Source organism: Oncorhynchus nerka, linkage group LG1 (assembly GCF_034236695.1).
Source record: "Oncorhynchus nerka isolate Pitt River linkage group LG1, Oner_Uvic_2.0, whole genome shotgun sequence".
Lineage (NCBI taxonomy): Eukaryota > Metazoa > Chordata > Actinopteri > Salmoniformes > Salmonidae > Oncorhynchus > Oncorhynchus nerka.
The window spans coordinates 34,941,364-34,964,141 of NC_088396.1; the positions used below are offsets into that span (position 1 = coordinate 34,941,364).

At 45.0% G+C, this 22,778-nt stretch overlaps 1 protein-coding gene across 1 annotated transcript in view; it reads left to right on the top strand.

The window, feature by feature from the left end:
- Positions 1-414: 414 nt before the first annotated feature.
- The window catches only part of LOC115129663 (microtubule-associated protein 2-like), a 147,989-nt gene continuing 125,625 nt past the window's right edge, over positions 415-22,778 (top strand). Inside the window, exons 1-2 of the mRNA XM_065018467.1 lie at positions 415-503; positions 18,507-18,652. The gene's annotated coding sequence lies outside the window, so the exon portion shown is untranslated. The remainder of the gene's footprint in view (positions 504-18,506; positions 18,653-22,778) is intronic.

The window sequence follows — 22,778 nt, forward strand, 5'->3', positions numbered from 1 at the left end:
ACAGGTCGCCACTGCCCCTGAGTCTCTTCTCTGCTTCACATCTGGTAGTTTGGTGGATGGGACTACCAGCTCTCTGTAACCTAGAGGGCAACCATTGGGTCCGTCTCCTTTATACCATGTTTCTTGTAGAATGACAATGTCTGTGTTTCCAATTTATTTGATGAAGTCTGGGTTCTTGCTCTTTAGGCCAGCAGCAGATGACCTCAGGCCTGGTATATTCCAGGAAGAGATAGTAAACGCTTTGTGTTCCATAGTGTTTAGCATTGTTTTTGTGTGGTTTAGGCCCGGACCATCACAGCAGGTGTGAGCAGAGCATGTTGAGCATCTCTTTCTGTCTCTCTCTCTATTTCTCTATTTCTCCCTGTCTCTCGCTCCTTCTCTGATATCTGTCTCTCTCTCTGATATCTCTCTCTTCAGGTCTCTGAACGTCTCTGAAATATTTTTTTTCTCCTCCGCGTGCTGAAAGAAAAACTGTTATCCTCTCCTCAGCCTTCTCTCACCAGGTATGTCTCTCTCTTTCTCTCCCTCATGCTCTCTATCTTTCTCTCTGTATACTTTCTCTGTATATACAGTGGGGAGAACAAGTATTTGATACACTGCCGATTTTGCAGGTTTTCCTACTTACAAAGCATGTAGAGGTCTGTAATTTTTTATTACATTTACATTTACATTTAAGTCATTTAGCAGACGCTCTTATCCAGAGCGACTTACAAATTGGTGCGTTCACCTTAAGACATCCAGTGGAACAGCCACTTTACAATAGTGCATCTAAATCTTTTAAGGGGGCGGGGGGGTGAGAAGGATTACTTTATCCTATCCTAGGTATTCCTGAAAGAGGTGGGGTTTCAGGTGTCTCCGGAAGGTGGTGATTGACTCCGCTGTCCTGGCGTCGTGAGGGAGTTTGTTCCACCATTGGGGGGCCAGAGCAGCGAACAGTTTTGACTGGGCTGCGCGGGAACTGTACTTCCTCAGTGGTAGGGAGGCGATATGATTTTATCATAGGTACACTTCAACTGTGAGAGACGGAATCTAAAAAAAGAATTCCAGAAAATCCCCAAAAATCCAGAAAATCACATTGTATGATTTTTAAGTAATTAATTTGCATTTTATTGCATGACATAAGTATTTGATACATCAGAAAAGCATAACTTAATATTTGGTACAGAAACCTTTGTTTGCAATTACAGAGATCATACGTTTCCTGTAGTTCTTGACCAGGTTTGCACACACTGCAGCAGGGATTTTGGCCCACTCCTCCATACAGACTTTCTCCAGATCCTTCAGGTTTCGGGGCTGTCGCTTGGCAATATGGACTTTCAGCTCCCTCCAAAGATTTTCTATTGGGTTCAGGTCTGGAGACTGGCTAGGCCACTCCAGGACCTTGACATGCTTCTTACGGTGCCACTCCTTAGTTGCCCTGGCTGTGTGTTTCGAGTCGTTGTCATGCTGGAAGACCCAGACATGACCCATCTTCAATGCTCTTACTGAGGGAAGGAGGTTGTTGGCCAAGATCTTGTGATACATGGCCCCATCCATCCTCCCCTCAATACGGTGCAGTCGTCCTGTCCCCTTTGCAGAAAAGCATCCCCAAAGAATGATGTTTGCACCTCCATGCTTCACGGTTGGGATGGTGTTCTTGGGGTTGTACTCATCCTTCTTCTTCCTCCAAACACGGCGAGTGGAGTTTAGACCAAAAAGCTCTATTTTTGTCTCATCAGACCACATGACCTCCCATTCCTCCTCTGGATCATCCAGATGGTCATTGGCAAACTTCAGACGGGCCTGGACATGCGCTGGCTTGAGCAGGGGGACCTTGCGTGAGCTGCAGGATTTTAATCCATGATGGCGTAGTGTGTTTCTAATGGTTTTCTTTGAGACTGTGGTCCCAGCTCTCTTCAGGTCATTGACCAGGTCCTGCCGTGTAGTTCTGGGCTGATCCCTCACCTTACTCATGATCATTGATGCCCCACGAGGTGAGATCTTGCATGGAGCCCCAGACCGAGGGTGATTGACCGTCATCTTGAACTTCTTCCATTTTCTAATAATTGCGCCAACAGTTGTTGCCTTCTCACCAAGCTATTTGCCTATTGTCCTGTAGCCCACCCCAGCCTTGTGCAGGTCTACAATTTTATCCCTGATGTCCTTACACAGCTCTCTGGTCTTGGCCATTGTGGAGAGGTTGGAGTCTGTTTGATTGAGTGTGTGGACAGGTGTCTTTTATACAGGCAATGAGAGTTCAAACAGGTGCAGTTAATACAGGTAATGAGTGGAGAACAGGAGGGCTTCTTAAAGAAAAACTAACAGGTCTGTGAGAGCTGGAATTCTTACTGGTTGGTAGGTTATCAAATACTTATGTCCTGCAATAAAATGCAAATGAATTACTTAAAAATCATACAATGTGATTTTCTGGATTTGTTTTAGATTCCGTCTCTCACAGTTGAAGTGTACCTATGATAACAATTACAGACCTCTACATGCTTTGTAAGTGGGAAAACCTGCAAAATCGGCAGTGTATTAAATACTTGTTCTCCCCACTGTATTTTATGTATGCAAAAATGCTGTGTCACTGTTACTGTTTCTCAGGCATATGAAGAGTCTCTCTCTCTCTGTAGGGGAGCTACATGAGCTAGCTGCTAGACTGCCACAGCTACAGGGAGCACTGGCATATTGCTGCTCTCCTTTCTCCTCCATCTTTCTCTATCTGCTCATGTTCTTTCTCACACCCTCTCTTCAATTTCTTTCTCACACCCGCTCCTTTACTGCTGTTCAGTGTTTGTGTTTGCGGCAATTATTGAGGATCATTTAGTTGTGGCCAAAGAAAGTATGGTAGTGTAGTGTTTGACATTGAGAAGGCCTTTTAAGTGTGTGTGTGTGTGTGTGTGTGTGTGTGTGTGTGTGTGTGTGTGTGTGTGTGTGTGTGTGTGTGTGTGTGTGTGTGTGTGTGTGTGTGTGTGTGTGTGTGTGTGTGTGTGTGTGTGTGTGTGCGTGCGTGTGTGTGTGTTAGAGACAGACATTGTGTGCCAAAATGACAGTGAGGGGGACTGACAGCCCAAGTGCAGCCAGGACTTTGTCTAATTGGTGTATGGAGGACGACCGAATACACACAACTCCCTCAAGGTTTAGATAAAACAGCAGGTGAATAGTGTCTTTGTCTTCTGATGGGCTGCTGATATGTTGTAACAACTCGTCCCTTCATGTTGAACTGTTCTTGGTGGCTGTTGACATTCAGGCACATTTCACCTCAGTTGCTATGTCCTTCATTCCCATCGCACACTAAATGCCTGAGCGCTGATTAGCGATTAGGCATCTCTGTCTCTCTCTCTCTCTCTCTCTCTCTCTCTCTCTCTCTCTCCCTCTATCCCTCCATCCATCCATCCATCCATCCATCCATCCCTCTCTCTTTCTCTCTCTCTCTCTCTCACTCTCTGAGGAGTGAAATCAGCAGTGACATTTCTGATTGACCTTTTCCTATTTGTTTAGCCTCTCTCCTTTCAGTCACCCAGCCACTCTCTGAAGCAGCATAGAGTAGAGGCAGGCAGATGCTGCAACAGCCATGTTTCTTGTTTGTTGTTCTTATTGGAGAACCCATCACAGCAGAGAGAGAGAGTAGCCCATTTTCCCAGATCAGAACAACAGAATATTTTATTAGAGGACGAGAGGAGAGGGCCAGCCTGCCTGTGTGCATCCATGCATGTGAGTGTGCATGCTTAGGTGCATGTGTGTTGAGTGTGTGTGAGAGAGAGAGACTATGTGTGTGTGTCTGTGCATGCTTCATGCCAGATACACTCCTTATTGACACAACAGCAATTAGACCCTCTGAAGCTGCCTGCTGGTTGTCTGGCAAACCCAAGGTGTGTGTGTGTGTGTGTGTGTGTGTGTGTGTGTGTGTGTGTGTGTGTGTGTGTGTGTGTGTGTGTGTGTGTGTGTACAGAGGTAGCCAACCGGTTACTCTGTAGAAACGGAGAGGAGAGATGGGATTGTCAGCAATTGCAGCAGGGAGAGCAATGATGTAATATCCTAGAATGGGCCCCTTTTGGTATCCCCCTTTTTCTCCTCCTCTCTCCCTCTCCCCTTTTCCCTCCTTCTTTATCTCCCCGCCCCATCTTTCTCCATCTCTCTCCCTTTCTAACTCTCTCTCCCTCACTCCCTCTCCCTCCCCCTCTTTCATTTTCTCTCTCTCTGCCTCACTCCCTCTCCCTCCCCCTTTTTTGTTTTCTCTCTCTCTGCCTCACTCCCTCTCCCCCCCTCACCACACACAGTTAAGCAGGAACATGGGTTGCTGCTCTATGCTTCTAGCTAGCTGGTCTGGTACTTCATGGGACGGATGTACTAGGCCTAATGCACATCTAAACCCATTCTCCACCTGCTCACCGTCTGTAGGCCTACCCTGTGTGGTCTTTGCTGGAGGCCTGGTGACGGGGTGATATAATTCCATGGGCCTTGTGGTTTGATAATGATTTTATCCCATGGGCCTTGTGGGTTGATGATGATATTATCCCATGGGCCTTGTGGTTTGATAATGATTTTATCCCATGAGCCTTGTGGGTTGATGATGATATTATCCCATGGGCCTTGTGGGTTGATAATGATATCATCCCATGGGCCTGGTGGGTTGATAATTACTTTATCCCATGGACACCGTGGGTGGATAATAATATCAAGCCTCTGGTGGTGAAGATTACTTCGTAGAGGGAGAGGAAGTCACACTGGGTCATCAAATACAGTACATAATTCCACAGCGTGATCCTAGTGTATGATCCCATGCTGGCTCTGGGTGAGCCACAGAGCTAGGCTACTCCAGGGGAGGCATGCCTGCTGAGGGTGATTAATGATTTGAGGTAATCAAACATAATAATTTATTCTCCTAGCTTAACTATTATAGATCTGCCATGTTTTTTTTCTTCCATTAAAAAAATAACTAATACATTTGAATTGGTAGTAAATTGCACTGCACTTAAGTTTTGTGCCCATAGAAATAGAAATGTATAGTAATTCTACTGTAATGGTTGTGCCTTTATCTGGAGTTGTTAACATATTACAAAGGGAAACCCAGCCGTGAGATGCCTAGTGATGCAGAACTACCAAACGAGCTACACCGAACAAAAATATAAACGCAACATGTAGTGTTTCATGAGCTGAAATAAAAGACCCCAGAAATGTTCCATGTGCACAAAAAAGCTTATTTATCTAAAATGCTGTGCACAAATTAGTTTACATCCCTGTTAGTGAGCATTTATCCTTTAATCAGCATGATCATCACACAGGTGCACCTTGTGCTGGGGACAATAAAAGGCCACTCTAAAATGTGCAGTTTTGTCACACAACACAATGCCACAAATGTCTTGGGTGAAGCGTGCAATTGACGTGCTGACTACAGGAATGTCCACCAGAGCTGTTGCCAGAGAATTGAATGTTAAGCCGCCTCCAACATCGTTTTAGAGAATTTAGCAGTACACCCAACTGGCCTCGCAACTGTAGACCACTTGTATGGTGAGCGGTTTGCTGACAGAGTGCTCCAAGGTGGCGGTGGGGTTTTGGTATGGGCAGGCATAAGCTACGGACAATGAACACAATTGCATTTTATTGATGCCAATTTGAATGCACAGAAATAACTTGACAAGATCCTCAGGCCCATTGTGAGGCCCATTTGTTTTAAATCTGTAAGCAACAGATGCGTATCGGTATTCCCAGTCATGTGAAATCCATCAATTAGGGCCTAATGAATAAAATGTAATTAACTGATTTCCTCATATGAACTGTAACTCAGAAATTGAAGCATGTTGTGTTTATATTTTTGTTCAGTATAAATACCTTTTATGCTCACTTTGAGTACAACACAGTCTTGTGTGAAAGCACCTGTTGTTCCGGAGGACTGTGATCTCACCCTCCATGGCCATTGTGATGCCATTCAGAGTGTCTTGAAGTCAATAAAACCGGCTATAATAGCTGAGGTTCATAGCTAGCTAGCTAATATTGACATGAAACAGTCATGTGTTTAACAGTACATTTCTTCAATTTCTTGGGGATGAATGATTAATTGGTGGAAGCAATTAAAACCACTGTTCTGAACTAATATTTACACCAAACGTTTTAGGGTCCATACACAGATCGGCTACATAGATAGCTACACATCCATAGGCATACAGGTATTTGTAATCCTCCACTACACAATAAGCAAGAAAAGAGCTGGCTACCTTACTTGAGCTTCTTGCATGGCGAATATCAGCAAGGCAAGCTTACACAATTGTACATTACATTTTGCAGTAAATACTTTAGCTAGCTATATTTTTTACATCCACTGTTTCACAAGACGACAATCCACATATCTTTAAGATACTTTATAATTTCTCTCCTTCATGAGGAGGGAGGATAATGGAAGTTCATAGAAGAAACAAAGGTAGCAGACTATCAGTAACATTTCAACTAACTATCTACTAACACCCTAACTCGAGGTCTAACCCTAACCCGTATCCTAACCCAAACTTAACCATAACCCTTATTCCAAACCTAACACTAACCGTACACCGTAGTAAGCAGTTGCTTATCAACAGTTTGTTGATAGTATGGCCATCTGTAGCATCTACAGATGACAAATCTATACTATCCAAATAAAGTGTGAGCGTAAGAAGTAATGGTAGACCTACCAATTAGTTATATTGGTTTTACTGATATCAATTTTGTTTTTGAATTATTAAGTGATTCAAATTGGTAACTTACATTCATGTGCATTGTTAGCTATTTAACATTAGCCTTCTACAACAATGTATGAATTAATGGTTGGATTAGAATCTCCATTATAATCATTGGTCAGTATGGAGAATTAAGTAAAACCACAAGTCCAAATCCCTATCTCCATCTATGGTTAATTTAGGAAACAGCCAAACAGCATCTTAACTGGTTGCATCACCAATTGGTATGACAAATGCACCACCCTCGACTGCAAATCGCTACAGAGGGTGGTGTGGACAGCCCAGTGCATCACTGGGGCCAAGCTCCCTGCCATCCAGGACCTCTATATCAATCGGTATCAGATGAAGGGCTGGAAAAATTGCTAAAAACTCCAGCCACCCAAGTCATAGATTGGTACCGGAGCCATAAATTGTACCGTAGCATGGACTCTCAGACCAACAGGCTCCGAGACAGCTTCTACCCCCAAGCCATAAGACTGCTACACTAAATAGTGAATTAATGGTTAGCCGGACTTCTGCACTGACCCTATTTTTCACTGACTCTATGCACACTCACAAGAGTACAATACAGTGCCTTCAAAAAGTATTCATGCCCCTTGACTTTTTCCACATATTGTTGTGTTACATCCTGAATTTAATATTGATTAAATTGAGATTTTTTGTCACTGGCCTACAAACAATACCATATAATGTCAAAATAGAATTATGTTTTAGGATTTTATTTTTACAAATTCATCTTAAATGTCTTGGGTCAATAAGTATTCAACTAATTTCTTATGGCAAGCCTAAATAGGTTTAGGAGTAGAAATTTGCTTTTAACAAGTCACATAATACGTTCCATGAACTCACTTTGTGTGCAATAGTAGTGTTTAACTAGATTTTTTAATGATTACCTCTGTACCCCACACATACAGTTATCTGTATGGTCCCTCAGTCGAGCAGTGAATTTCTAACGCAGATTCAACCACAAAGACCAGGTAGGGTTTCCAATGCCTATGCTAAGGGCACCTATTGGTATTCTGTATTTTATTAGGAGCAGCAGCTATTCTTCCTGGGGTCCAACACAAAACATGAAACATGACATAATACAGAACCTTAATAAACAACAGCTCAAGGACCGGACTACATATTTATTTTATATACACTACCGTTCAAAAGTTTGGGGTCACTTAGAAATGTCCTTGTTTTTTGAAAGAAAAGCAATTTTTTCGTCTATTAAAATATCATCAAATTGATCAGATATACAGTGTAGACATTGTTCATGTTGTAAATGACTATTGTAGCTGGAAACGGCAGGTTTGTTTATGGAATATCTACACAGGCGTACAGAGGCCCATTATCAGCAACCATCACTCCTGTGTTCCAATGGCACGTTCTGTTAGCTAATCCAAGTTTATCATTTTAAAAGGCTAATTGATCATTAGAAAACCCTTTTGCAATTATGTTAGCACAGCTGAAAACTGTTGATCTGATTAAAAAAGCAATAAAACTGTCCTTCTTTAGACTAGTTGAGTATCTGGAGCGTCAGTATTTGTGGGTCCGATTACAGGCTTGAGTTTGTTCTGGATTTGGGGACTGTGAAAAGTCCCCTGGTGGCATAAGTGTGTGTGTCAGAGCTGTGTGTAAGAGCTGTGTTGACTTTGCAAATAATTTGGGATTTCAACACATGAATGATTCTTATAAAAATCAGTGATGCACGCCTCCTGGGTGGCGCAGTGATCTAGGGCACTGCATCGCAGTGCTAGCTGTGCCACCAGAGACTCTGTATGACATTTTTTAATACAACCAAAAACATGTTTTCTCTTTGTCATTATGGGGTATTTTGTGTAGATGGATGACAAGATAATCTATTTAATCAATGTTGAATTAAGGTTGTAACACAATAAAATGTGGAATAAGTCAAGGGGTATGAATACTTTCTAAAGGCACTGTATACACATTATATACAAACTCACACACAGTACGCTGACACTCACACAAAACCAACACACGTTCACATGTACACACACAACACACATGCATACCAACACCACACTAACACACATACACACACACACACTTTTACACTCATCATATGCAGCTACTACTCTGTTCTTTATTTTATTCTTATTCTTCTCTATCCTGATGCCTAGTCACTTTACCTAGTCATACCCATGCACATTGATTTGGTACTCCCTGTACATAGCTCCATTCTTGTGTATTTGATTCCTCTTGTGTTACTATTGTTCTTTTTACTATATATATTTTTTAAACTCTGCATCGTTGGGAAGCATTCCATGGTAAAGCCTACACCCGTTGTATTCGGCACATGTGACTAGAGCTGTTGCGGTGACCGTATTGCCGCCACACCGGCGGTCACGAGTCATGAAAGGCAGTAAGATTCCACTTGACCATTTAGCCACGGGAATTAGGCTTCTCCAAGCTCTGATGCTGCTCATGGTCATTAGTAGCCTAACAAACTTGCTAACTGCCTGGTAGTCAGCACTCTATTGTCCCTCTAATCACTCTGACATCAATGCAAATGTAATCAAAAATCACATCAAACACTTCATGAGAGCCCATGAGCTAATGTTACGCAACATCTCTATAGGCTATGCAATTGCGTGAGAAAACAGAGTTATGGCCTCTATTAAAAAGAGGAGGATCCTATCAGCCTTCTATAGGCTATGCCTGGCCTGCTATATTTATTTCTCAACTTTCCTAACATTAAGCACATTGCTTATATTTACAACAGGAGCATAGCCTACATGGTTTGCATGAAAATGAACCACTGGAAAAGCGTCCTTCATTCGCTTTTTGCCTATTATGTGCATAGATTTTTCCCCTGCTGCCCCTGTATCGATACAGGCGCATGAATATGGGCCATTCTAAATCAAAACAAATTTCACACATATATATTATTTAGATTAAATCAAGAATAGTCTGATGGGTGACAATTTTAGCCACTTGTGATTGATATATTATCACTTGTGAATGATGCCCAGCAACTTTTTCTAGTCATTGTCGCACACCTCATGTAGCCTAGCCCATAGGCCTATATGTTTTGATAAGGTTTGTATCATAACTAAAGTGGCCAAATCATTTCTTAAAATGAAGCACATTAATCCGCTTTACAAGAGGTGTAGAGCCTAACTGGCGTACATACACAGCGTGTGAGTTTCAACTTTGAGGAAGATCATTTTCAAAGCCTCCTTTATAATAAAAGCATTACATGCATAATTGTATTTGTGGTACATTTTGATAATGGTGTTTTCCGCTAATGGAACGTTCGCGCTTATAATCTACTGCCGTGTGCACACTGCTGTGCTTATAATGTGAAGAAATAGCATAATAGTTCATCAAAATTTTAAACTAATCTCTTGCGTCAGCCACATTGTGTAACAAATGTTTTTTGATGCTAGAGGTTGTATTAATTTGGGATCTATCTCATCCCTTAACTATCCCAGACTATGTTTGGAATATTTATTTCTCGCACAAAATAGAATAGGTCGACGTTAGTTTATTTTAGGTCTAAAGAAGCATGATTTGAAGAAAATGTAGTCTATTTCAGAAGAACAGAATAGCATACTCTGAGTTGTCCTGATCTGCCTATGCCATATGGCCGTGTGCTACACTAGCTCATTTAGCAAACAAGATTTGCTTAGAATTCCGTGGCATTATTTTAAATTATTTAGAGTATGAAGAATACAATTGAACAAAGCTGAATAAATATAACTAATATTTTCTCAAGTATTTGAGGGAGTGCGCACATGCAGCTATTCTGTGTTGAGCAGTTAAGAAATAGGTATTCCTATATGCTTAATTTAGTGTTATTAATGTAGCCCAATGTTTGTAGAAATACTAAAGTTACATTAATAATTCTAAATGAAGCATATAGGAACACCTAAACAGAGTAAATCCTACTCATTTAAAATGAAATATCTTATGTAAACAAACACACCAGCCAAACTTTTAATCAGGTTTTGGAGTCGTCTAAGGCAACATGCTTCAGATTCATCCGAAGGAGTCTGACAGTGCAAACAAGTAGCTTTCTGCAGTTCAAAGGCAAAGAAAGATCAATTTGTCTTTTCTTCTTCAGAGAGAGAGAGATCCCTATCCTCCTCTGCCACATTGTAAATTCATGAGCCCTGAGATTTCCTGAAAAAAAAAATGCAGGTTCACTTTAACCTCGGCCCCCCTGCGGGCTTCTTTTTACATGGTCTGACAGGTGGCTGCTGGGAGAAGGGGTCCTGACAGGTGGCTGCTGGGAGAAGCGGTCCTGACAGGTGGCTGCTGGGAGAAGGGGTCCTGACAGGTGGCTGCTGGGAGAAGTGGTCCTGACAGGTGGCTGCTGGGAGAAGCGGTCCTGACAGGTGGCTGCTGGGAGAAGGGGTCCTGACAGGTGGCTGCTGGGAGAAGTGGTCCTGACAGGTGGCTGCTGGGAGAAGCGGTCCTGACAGGTGGCTGCTGGGAGAAGCGGTCCTGACAGGTGGCTGCTGGGAGAAGCGGTCCTGACAGGTGGCTGCTGGGAGAAGCGTTCCTGACAGGTGGCTGCTGGGAGAAGGGGTCCTGACAGGTGGCTGCTGGGAGAAGTGGTCCTGACAGGTGGCTGCTGGGAGAAGCGGTCCTGACAGGTGGCTGCTGGGAGAAGCGGTCCTGACAGGTGGCTGCTGGGAGAAGCGGTCCTGACAGGTGGCTGCTGGGAGAAGGGGTCCTGACAGGTGGCTGCTGGGAGAAGGGGTCCTGACAGGTGGCTGCTGGGAGAAGGGGTCCTGACAGGTGGCTGCTGGGAGAAGGGGTCCTGACAGGTGGCTGCTGGGAGAAGGGGTCCTGACAGGTGGCTGCTGGGAGAAGGGGTCCTGCAGGTGGCTGCTGGGAGAAGCGGTCCTGACAGGTGGCTGCTGGGAGAAGGGGTCCTGACAGGTGGCTGCTGGGAGAAGGGGTCCTGACAGGTGGCTGTTGGGAGAAGCGGTCCTGACAGGTGGCTGCTGGGAGAAGCGGTCCTGACAGGTGGCTGCTGGGAGAAGGGGTCCTGACAGGTGGCTGCTGGGAGAAGGGGTCCTGACAGGTGGCTGCTGGGAGAAGGGGTCCTGACAGGTGGCTGCTGGGAGAAGGGGTCCTGACAGGTGGCTGCTGGGAGAAGCGGTCCTGACAGGTGGCTGCTGGGAGAAGCGGTCCTGACAGGTGGCTGCTGGGAGAAGGGGTCCTGACAGGTGGCTGCTGGGAGAAGGGGTCCTGACAGGTGGCTGCTGGGAGAAGGGGTCCTGACAGGTGGCTGCTGGGAGAAGGGGTCCTGATAGGTGGCTGCTGGGAGAAGGGGTCCTGACAGGTGGCTGCTGGGAGAAGCGGTCCTGACAGGTGGCTGCTGGGAGAAGGGGTCCTGACAGGTGGCTGCTGGGAGAAGGGGTCCTGACAGGTGGCTGCTGGGAGAAGCGGTCCTGACAGGTGGCTGCTGGGAGAAGCGGTCCTGACAGGTGGCTGCTGGGAGAAGCGGTCCTGACAGGTGGCTGCTGGGAGAAGCGGTCCTGACAGGTGGCTGCTGGGAGAAGGGGTCCTGACAGGTGGCTGCTGGGAGAAGGGGTCCTGACAGGTGGCTGCTGGGAGAAGCGGTCCTGACAGGTGGCTGCTGGGAGAAGGGGTCCTGACAGGTGGCTGCTGGGAGAAGGGGTCCTGACAGGTGGCTGCTGGGAGAAGGGGTCCTGACAGGTGGCTGCTGGGAGAAGCGGTCCTGACAGGTGGCTGCTGGGAGAAGCGGTCCTGACAGGTGGCTGCTGGGAGAAGGGGTCCTGACAGGTGGCTGCTGGGAGAAGGGGTCCTGACAGGTGGCTGCTAGGAGAAGGGGTCCTGACAGGTGGCTGCTGGGAGAAGGGGTCCTGACAGGTGGCTGCTGGGAGAAGGGGTCCTGACAGGTGGCTGCTGGGAGAAGCGGTCCTGACAGGTGGCTGCTGGGAGAAGGGGTCCTGACAGGTGGCTGCTGGGAGAAGGGGTCCTGACAGGTGGCTGCTGGGAGAAGTGGTCCTGACAGGTGGCTGCTGGGAGAAGGGGTCCTGACAGGTGGCTGCTGGGAGAAGGGGTCCTGACAGGTGACTGCTGGGAGAAGCGGTCCTGACAGGTGGCTGCTGGGAGAAGGGGTCCTGACAGGTGGCTGCTGGGAGAAGGGGTCCTGGGGGGATAAGCAGTGTGTGTGTATTTTTGTTAGTGCATGTGTGGGTGTTCATTATGTGAATTATGGATGAGGTTAAGGCAGTGGTAGATATAAACTTCAAGTTAGGGAAGGAGGAGGATGTCTACTTCCACTGTCCCCTCATGGAGTCTTGTTAGAAACTGTAATAGTGAGCAAAAGTTGTTCCTTTTCTCAGAAACTGTTACAACCGCACTACAAACCACCATCACCACCATTTCAATTTTTAATTTTTTTTTATTGAACCTTTATTTAACTTGATAAGTCCATTAAGAACAAATTATTATTCACAATGACAGCCTACCAGAATGCGAAAGGCCTCCTTCGGGGACGGGGGCTGGGATAAAAAATCACAGCACTAAACATGGTACGAATATTATTAGGCACAGACAACAGCACAAGGGCAAGACGGTAGAGACAACAATACATCACACAAAGTAGCCACAATGAGGATGAGGGCTGCAGTAGAGATCTCAGATAGGGGGGATTGAGGCCAGTACCACCACCAACACTACTCCCCCTGGGATGCGGCACTACTGGCAATAGCATGTAGCTAACGTTAAAGGACTCAGTGGAGATGTGGCCAGTACAACAAGGGCAAGCCCTGTAAAAGCACTCCCTTATGATCTTTTAACCTGGTTTATATTCATAAACTGCAGTAGAGCACTAACACAACAGTACCTACATTACCGTTACCTTTTATATCACATAAAAACAGCCAAGCATGAGATGTTACGCTAGTTGTCCCCATTGTATTAACTATAGCATCTTCTACTATACTGTAGGACGTGTTGGCAGCTATTCACATGAAAGCCTGAATGACACATTTTCATTACATTTAAATAGGTCCTGGGGCCCCACCTGGGTGCACATTTCGTTTTTTGCCCTAGTACTACACAGCTGATTCAAATAACCAACTCATCATCAAGCTTTGATTACTGGAATCTGCTGTGTAGTGCTAGTGCAAAAACCAAAATGTGTACCCGGGGTGTTTAAACCCTGACATTGGGAAACCCTGGGTTAAGCCGTGTGTATGATCTCAGGATGAAAGCGAGGACAAGTGTGTGAGGGAAACACATGTCGCCTGGCATGTAAAGACCTGGCAAACAGAGTGTGAGTGTGTCCCTCAGAGTAGCGTATGTAAGATCACTGCAGTAGAGAGGAGGGTGAGACAGCAGTTCACAGGGTGATGCTGGGTGTATGCTAACAACCATCTGCCTTATTCCTACGGCAAGATACACTGCTAAAGGGATGAGTCAACACACACACACACGTTTGTTTTACTATCCTAACAATACATTCCCATTCAAAATCCTATTTTCCCAAACCTAACCTTATCTTCTAACCCCAATTCTAACCCTATCTCTAAACCTAACCCTATCTCTAAACCTAACCCTAATTCTAACCCTATCTCTTAACCTAACCCTAATTCTAACCCTATCTCTAATTCTAACCCTATCTCTTAACTTAACCCTACTTCTAACCCTAATTCTAACCCTATCTCTAAACCTAACCCATAAGCCTAAAATAGCAATTTCCCTTGTGAGGTCCGGTGAAATGTCCCCACTTATCCAACTTTTACTTGTTTGGCTATACTTGTGAGGACTTCTGGTCCCCACAAGGATAGTAAAACCAAAAACACACAGAAAACAACCGAGCCACACCCGGAGTGGTCAGAGTAGAGAGACTCATTTAGATGCTGCACACTCTGAAACTCACATAATGACATCCTGAACAGAGCCGTGGCAGAACCAGAGAGAGAGAGAGAAATCATGAAAGCTCTGTGAGCGCAGGCTATTGCTGGGGTCTTTAGCAGACAAAAGGAGTTGGCAAGACAGCAGAAATAGGGACCAGCTTGAGTTGAGTCTAGTACATTACCAAGAACCCACAGCGCCTGGAGTGGGTTATTGTGTAATGTACTGTGTGTAGCTAGCTGTGTACTTATTCTGTATGTTTGATCAGTGAACATATTGTCTGTCTGAGAGTCTGTTCATGACTGTATGACACAGTGCATATGCGTGTTGCTGGTGTTCTGCGTTTACTTCATTCCCACTTTGTCCTGCTGTAAGTTCCGGGACTTTACGGCTCGGCTCTCTCTCATCCAGAACCCTTTTGATGGTCTTTGTGAACCGGATCGGACCCCGGTCCATCCTCGCTCTGTTTGTTTGTGTGTGTGTGTCCATGTGAAGTGGGAGTGGATGGGACTGAGGATGGGCCAGTCTCCCGTGCTGACCATGATCCTGGTGTAGGATAGGATGGCTGTCTCTCATAGGGGATGGGATTGGTATTGATGAACTCAAATCAAATCAAATTTTATTTGTCACATACACATGGTTAGCAGATGTTAATGCGAGTGTCGCGAAATGCTTGTGCTTCTAGTTCCGACAATGCAGTAATAACCAACGAGTAATCTGACCTAACAATTCCACAACTACTACCTTATACACACAAGTGTAAAGGGATAAAGAATATGTACATAAAGATATATGAATGAGTGATGGTACAGAACGGCATCGGCAAGATGCAGTAGATGATATAGAGTACAGTATATACATATCAGATGAGTAATGTAGGGTATGTAAACATTATATTAAGTGGCATTGTTTAAAGTGGCTAGTGATAAATTTTTTCCATCAATTTCCACCAATTTCCATTATTAAAGTGGCTGAAGTTGAGTCAGTATGTTGGCAGCAGCCACTCAATGTTAGTGGTGGCTATATAACAGTCTGATGGGCTTGAGATAGAAGCTGTTTTTCAGTCTCTCGGTCCCTGCATTGATGCACCTGTACTGACCTCGCCTTCTGGATGATAGCGGGGTGAACAAGCAGTGGCTCCGGTGGTTGTTGTCCTTGATGATCTTTATGGCCTTCCTGTGACATCGGGTGGTGTAGGTGTCCTGGAGGGCAGGTAGTTTGCGTTTTGCAGACCTCACTACCCTCTGGAGAGCCTTACGGTTGTGGGCGGAGCGCTGCTGTGCCTTCTTCACAACGCTGTCTGTGTGGATGGACCAATTCAGTTTGTCTGTGATGTGTACGCCGAGGAACTTAAAACTTACTACCCTCTCCACTACTATCCCGTCAATGTGGATAGGGGGGTGCTCCCTCTGCTGTTTCCTGAAGTCCACAATCATCTCCTTTGTTTTGTTGACGTTGAGTGTGAGGTTATTTTCCTGACGCCACACTCCGAGGGCCCTCACCTCCTCCTTGTCGGCTGTCTCGTCGTTGTTGGTAATCAAGCCTACCACTGTAGTGTCGTCCGCAAACTTGATGATTGAGTTGGAGGGGTGCATGGCCACGCAGTCGTGGGTGAACAGGGAATACAGGAGAGGGCTCAGAACGCACCCTTGTGGGGCCCCAGTGTTGAGGATCAGCGGGGTGGAGATGTTGTTACCTACCTACACCACCTGGGGGCGGCCCATCAGGAAGTCCAGTACCCAGTTGCACAGGGCGGGGTCGAGACCTACGGCCTCGAGCTTGATGACGAGTTTGGAGGGTAATATGTATATGTATATTATATGTATATTATATGTATGTATATTAATGTATATTAGTATGGTGTTAAATGCTGAGCTGTAGTCGATGAACAGCATTCTCACATAGGTATTCCTCTTGTCCAGATGGGCAGTGTGCAGTGTGGTTGCGATTGCATCGTCTGTGGACCTATTGGGGCGGTAAGCAAATTGGAGTGGGTCTAGGGTGTCAGGTAGGGTGGAGGTGATATGGTCCTTGACTAGTCTCTCAAAGCACTTCATGAAGACAGAAGTGAGTGCTATGGGGCGGTAGTCGTTTAGCTCAGTTACCTTAGCTTTCTTGGGAACAGGAACAATGGTGGCCCTCTTGAAGCATGTGGGGACAGCAGACTGGGATAGGGATTGATTGAATATGTCCGTAAACACACCAGCCAGCTGTTCTGTACATGCTCTGAGGACGCGGCTGGGGTTGCCGTCTGGGCCTGCAGCCTTGCGAGGGTTAACACGTTTAAATGTTTTACTCACGTCGGCTGCAGTGAAGGAGAGTCCGCAGGTTTTGGTTGCGGGCCGTGTCAGTGGCACTGTATTGTCCTCAAAGCGAGCAAAAAAGTTATTTAGTCTGTCTGGGAGCAAGACATCCTGGTCCGCGACCCTGCCACATACCTCTTGTGTCTGAGCCATTGAATTGCGACTCTACTTTGTCTCTATACTGATGCTAAGCTTGTTTGATTGCCACGCGGATGCAATCAAAGTTAGAGCATGGTGCTAGACAGAGAGGGTTCTGGGTAAGAAGGGTAACTATGGACCTTAAATCAAAGCACTGTTATGAAAGAGTGTAACCACATAACAGGGTGTTACCAACTAGGTTCGACTACTGCCTGCCACAATACTGTTTTAGCCCGCTGAGCTTATGCCTTTAACTCAGGGAGATAACGTAAGTCTTCGGGTTTCGGCCAAGGTTACGCATCACACTTACACGATCACACTATCCAGTCTCAGTCTATATCAGGTGTATGTATATATAGGCACAAACAGCATATTTCTTTATAGTTTCCATCCATGATATAACTTCAGACACTCACCTATTGTACTGTACATGGTGTCTGTTTCCTTTACTGGTACTGTGTTGCTGCATGCACGGTCTCCAGTTCTTTATGCTGTCTTATGTTCTCCCTAGTGTGTGTGTGTGTGTGTGTGTGTGTGTGCATCAGTTACCTACTGTCTATCTCTCCCTACATTAGCTGGTTGGTTTTAACAAGACACTACAGTACCAGACGACAACCCACACTACACAACATGCCATCCAGGGAACTAGGGTGACTGACGAAACAGTCACTGTAGTTATCACATTTTAGGTAAGACCCCGATGCAGTCAGTGTCTAAGAAACAAAAGTTTAATTCCAAAACAGGGGCAGGCAAACGACAGGTCAAGGCAGGCAGTGGTCATTAATCCAGAGAGGGTGTAAAGGGTCCAGAATGGCAGGCAGTCTCAGGGTCAGAGAAGGCAGGTTTTTTTTTTTCAGGGTTTTTATTAACAAAACGAACTGGCAGCAGACAAACAGAGAACACAGGTATAAATACACAGGGGATAATGGGGAAGATGGGCAACACCTGGAGGTGGGTGGAGACAAGCACAAAGACAGGTGAAACAGATCAGGGTGTGCCAGTAATTCATGCTCATGATCAACTGGGCTGGTGGAAGAAATAGTCACTGTAATTTATGCTCATGATCAACTGGGCCGGCTGAAGAAACACTGTGATTCATGCTCATGATCAACTGGGCCGGCTGAAGAAACAGTCACTATAATTCATGCTCATGATCAACTGGGCTGGCTGAAGAAACAGTCACTGTAATTCATGCTCATGATCTAATCTACTGTTTGTTTCTTTCTAACTTCTGGGAGGGAAATAAACATTTTGCCAATATATGAAATAAACAAACACAAGGTTTCTGGACTGCACTCAATAAGGGGGAATCTTTTGGATTAGAACCTTGTTCGTTCTCTTTCTCTCTCTTTTTTTCTCTCCCTCTCTCCCTTTCATTCCCCCTATCTCTTCCTCTCTTTCTCTCGGTTTGTAAATGTACACACTTCACTGTCGATACAGTGCTTGAGTGTGTGTGTGTGTCTGTGTACTAGTATATTAGTCCCAGTCTTAAGTAAACTTATTCACCCTTTCTCCTTTCCAGGTGTGAATAGGTTGTCCCTTGGTATCGTCTTTCCTTGGTCATCTCTGTCCTGTCCTGTCCCGTCCCGTACCGTACTTCTGAAGATAAGAGGCCTCTGTCTGCACCGACCTCAAATCACCACCTCGAGTCTCACACTGCCTTACCAGGTAGACCAATCTGTACTCTGCTGCTCAATGGTTTCCACAGTCTTTAATTGAGATGATCAGAGAGGAGAAAGAGGAAAAGACACACACCAACAAAGAAATAGCGAGAGAGAGAGAGACATAGCGAGAGAGAGAGAGACATAGCGAGAGAGAGAGACATAGCGAGAGACATAGCGACAGAGAGAGGGACAGAGAGAGAGGGACAGAGAGAGAGAGAGAGGGACACAGAGAGAGAGAGACAGAGAGACATAGCGAGAGAGACAGTGGGACAGAGAGAGAGAGAGGGTCAGAGGAAGAGGGACAGGGACAGAGCGAGAGGGACAGAGCGAGAGGGAGAGGGACAGAGGGAGAGGGACAGACATAGAGAGGGAGAGGGGGAGAGGGACAGAGGGAGAGGGACAGAGGTAGAGGGTGAGGGACAGACATGGAGAGGGAGAGGGACAGACATGGAGAGGGACAGACATGGAGAGGGACAGATATGGAGAGGGACAGACAGGGAGAGGGACAGACAGGGAGAGGGACAGACAGGGAGAGGGACAGACATGGAGAGGGACAGACATGGAGAGGGACAGACATGGAGAGGTACAGACAGAGAGAGAGAGAAAAATGGCTGTGTGTCTTTGGCTGCGTGTCTCTGGCTGTGTGTGGGTGGGTGTATGTGGGTGGGTGGATGTATGTGTGAGTGTCGGTTGTTTCTGTTGCCTTCCCAATGCTAGGAGCCACGTGTTTGCCGAGTGTAGGAGGGAAGAGAAGAAAAGAGCTGCTCTACCAGAGAAAATGAATGTGACGCACGACCATGAAACCTAAACAAAACAAAAAAACATTATGTACACTCTCTCCCTCTCTCTCTCTCTCTTTGTTATTCACAGGCTGGCATTTTCTGCTTAGCTCTGTGCTTGCTTGTGTTTGTTAGTCTTTGTGTGTGCTTCTGTGCGTGTGAGTGTGTGTTTGTGTGTGCTTCTGTGTATATGTACAGTATGTGTGTGTGTGCACGCACACTCTTACTTGTCGGTGTGTGTGCGTGCATGGGCTGTACTCTGATGGCCAGCACAACCGTCTCTGATGGGTAGACATCCAGCTGTGATAATGTGTGCAGAAAGACTTTATAGCAGTTCCCCTCAGTTCCCACGCACACAGAGCAGACTTTAAAGCAGTTCCCCTCAGTTCCCACGCACACAGAGCAGACTTTAGAGCAGTTCCCCTCAGTTCCCACGCACACAGAGCAGACTTTAGAGCAGTTCCCCTCAGTTCCCACGCACACAGAGCAGACTTTAGAGCAGTTCCCCTCAGTTCCCACGCACACAGAGCAGACTTTAGCAGGGTGACAGAGGGCAGACATTCTCCATCTCTACCCCCTTCAGTCATCACTTTGAAGGCCCTGCCTCTGTCTCGCTGAAAGACCAAACCAGCTACATACTACCCCAAGCTCTCCAAGAGTGTGTGTGTGTGTGTGTGTTTGTGTTGGTGAGTGTGTGTGTGTGAGAGGGAGAGAGAATGTGTGTGTCTCAACTTATTTGTATGTATTTGGCTATGCGATGCACTTGTAGTGCGTTACACAAAACCAAGCCAGTAATATTTGTTAGAACTATGCAAATGACCAACAGTTTAACACGTGAAGTGATTTAGGTGTTTTAATGACACTAAGACAGAGGAAATTTAGTCGCTCTCTCTCTCTCTCTCTCTCTCTCTCTCTCTCTCTCTCTCTCAACAAAAGTGAAATAAAAAATAAAAAATGCACAGTAAACATTACACAAGTTCCAAAAGAATAACTAAATTTCAAATGTCATAAACATAAAAATAGGTGGTATTTAAAATGTTGTTTGTTCTTCACTGGTTGCTCTTTTCTTGTGGCAACAGGTCACACATCTTGCTGCTGTGATTGCACACTGTTATTTCACCCAATTTGTTTGGATTTTATAATGTCCTATGTTTTTCCCCCAACACCATTTTCCATCAATTTGTATAGCAGGCCCTCGTGCCAAATTGAGTCTAAAACTTTTTTGACATCAAAGCATGAGAAGACTTTACCTTTGTTTTGGTTTGTTTATTTGTCAATTAGGGTGTGCTGGGTGAATACGTGGTCTGTTCATTTTGATCATTTTGTAAAAAGCCAATTTGCCATTTGCTCTGTACATTGTTTTCGCTGAGGAAATGTACAAGTCTGCTGTTAAAGATAATGCTAGAGCTGAGGATGATGTAAAAAAAGTTTAGGTATAGCCATTTGGAATTTGTGGTCTGTATATTTGATCATTTCATGTAGGATACCATCAACACCACAGGCCTTTTTGGGTTGGAGGGTTTGTATTTTGTCCTGTAGTTCATTCAATTTGATTGGAGAATCCAGTGGGTTCTGGTAGTCTTTAATAGTTGATTCTAAGATTTGTATTTGATCATGTATATGTTTTTGCTGTTTGTTCTTTGTTATAGAGCCAAAATGATTGGAGAAGTGGTTTATCCATACATCTCCGTTTTGGATAGATACATTTTCGTGTTGTTTGTTTAGAGTTTTCCAATTTTCCCAGAAATGGTTAGATTCTTTGGATTCTTCAATTACATTGAGCTGATTTCTGACCTGCTGTTCCTTGTATTTCTGTATTGTTTCAGTGATTCACCATAGTGAAAGCTTACGCTCAGGTTTTCTGTGTCTCTGTGTTTTTTGTCAGATAGGTTTCTAAGTTTCTTTGTTAGGTTTTTGCATTCTTCATTAAACCATTTGTCATTGTTGTTCATTTGAGAGGTCAAATATACTGTTTAGGTTTTCTACTGCCAAGTTTACACCTTCACTATTACAGTGAAACATTTTGTTCAGGAAATTGTCTAGAAAGGATCGAATATGTTGTTGCCTAATAGTTTTTTGGTAGATTTTCCTTCCATCTATAGCATTTCATAATATTATTCAGTTCCTTTGGCTTTGATGCCTCATGATTGAGCAAAGCTATGTTAAAGTAGAGTGTGATTCTGCTGTGATCTGATAGAGGTGTTAGTGGACTGACTGTGAACGCTCTAAGAGACTCTGGGTTTCGGTCAGTGATAAAGTAGTCTAAAGTACTACTGACAAGAGTACATACCCAGGATGTAACAGAGCTACAGGTTTACCTGCCCTAGGAGTCCCCTCGAAGCCTACCATTGACTATGTACATACCCAGGGATGTAACAGAGCTACAGGTTTACCTGCCCTAGGAGTCCCCTCGAAGCCTACCATTGACTATGTACATACCCAGGATGTAACAGAGCTACAGGTTTACCTGCCCTAGGAGTCCCCTCGAAGCCTACCATTGACTATGTACATACCCAGGATGTAACAGAGCTACAGGTTTACCTGCCCTAGGAGTCCCCTCGAAGCCTACCATTGACTATGTACATACCCAGCGTCCGACAGAGCTGCAGGACTTGGGACCCTTTTTTGCTGGTTATGTTTTCGTAGTTGTGTCAAGGGGGGCATATGGGGAAGGTAATGATATCACCTCCAGGTACGTGTTTGTCCCCCTGTGTGCTGAGGGTGTCAGATTCTTGTCCAGTTCTGGCATTTAGGTCGCCACAAACTAGTACATGTCCCTGAGCCTGGAAATTGTTGATCTCCACCTCTAGGATGGAGATGTCATCGTTAAAGTATGGGGATTCTAGTGGAGGACATTTTTCTCTGTTGAGATCATTTCCTTATTCATTTCTAGACAGATTTGAGGTCAGTGTTAAAGTAGTCTACAGTACTACTGCCAAAGGATGAGCTGTAGGTGTACCTACCATAGGAGTCTACTTGAAGCCTACCATTGACTATGTGCAGATCCAGCGAGTGACAGAGCTGCAGGAGTTGGGACCCGTTTTTGTTGGTTGTTTTGTCATAGTTGTGTCTACAATGTAAAGACTATTTAAACTGAGCCATGTTGGTTTCAAAAGCTGTCTCTTCCAAATTAAAATGTATAATTTATTTTATTTAATGAGCCATTCACAGTTTCACTGTAACAGCCGACTGTACTTAAACTTGCCTGGCGTAATCTTTGAGACAAGCATATGCACTGGCAGGTTCAACCAGCCTAATCTTCATGACTCATGTTCAAACTTAGACGTCAAACAGTATCAAGGTTCTGGTCTAATGCTTCTAAAAATGTTAGGCATAACCGTGTTCATGGAG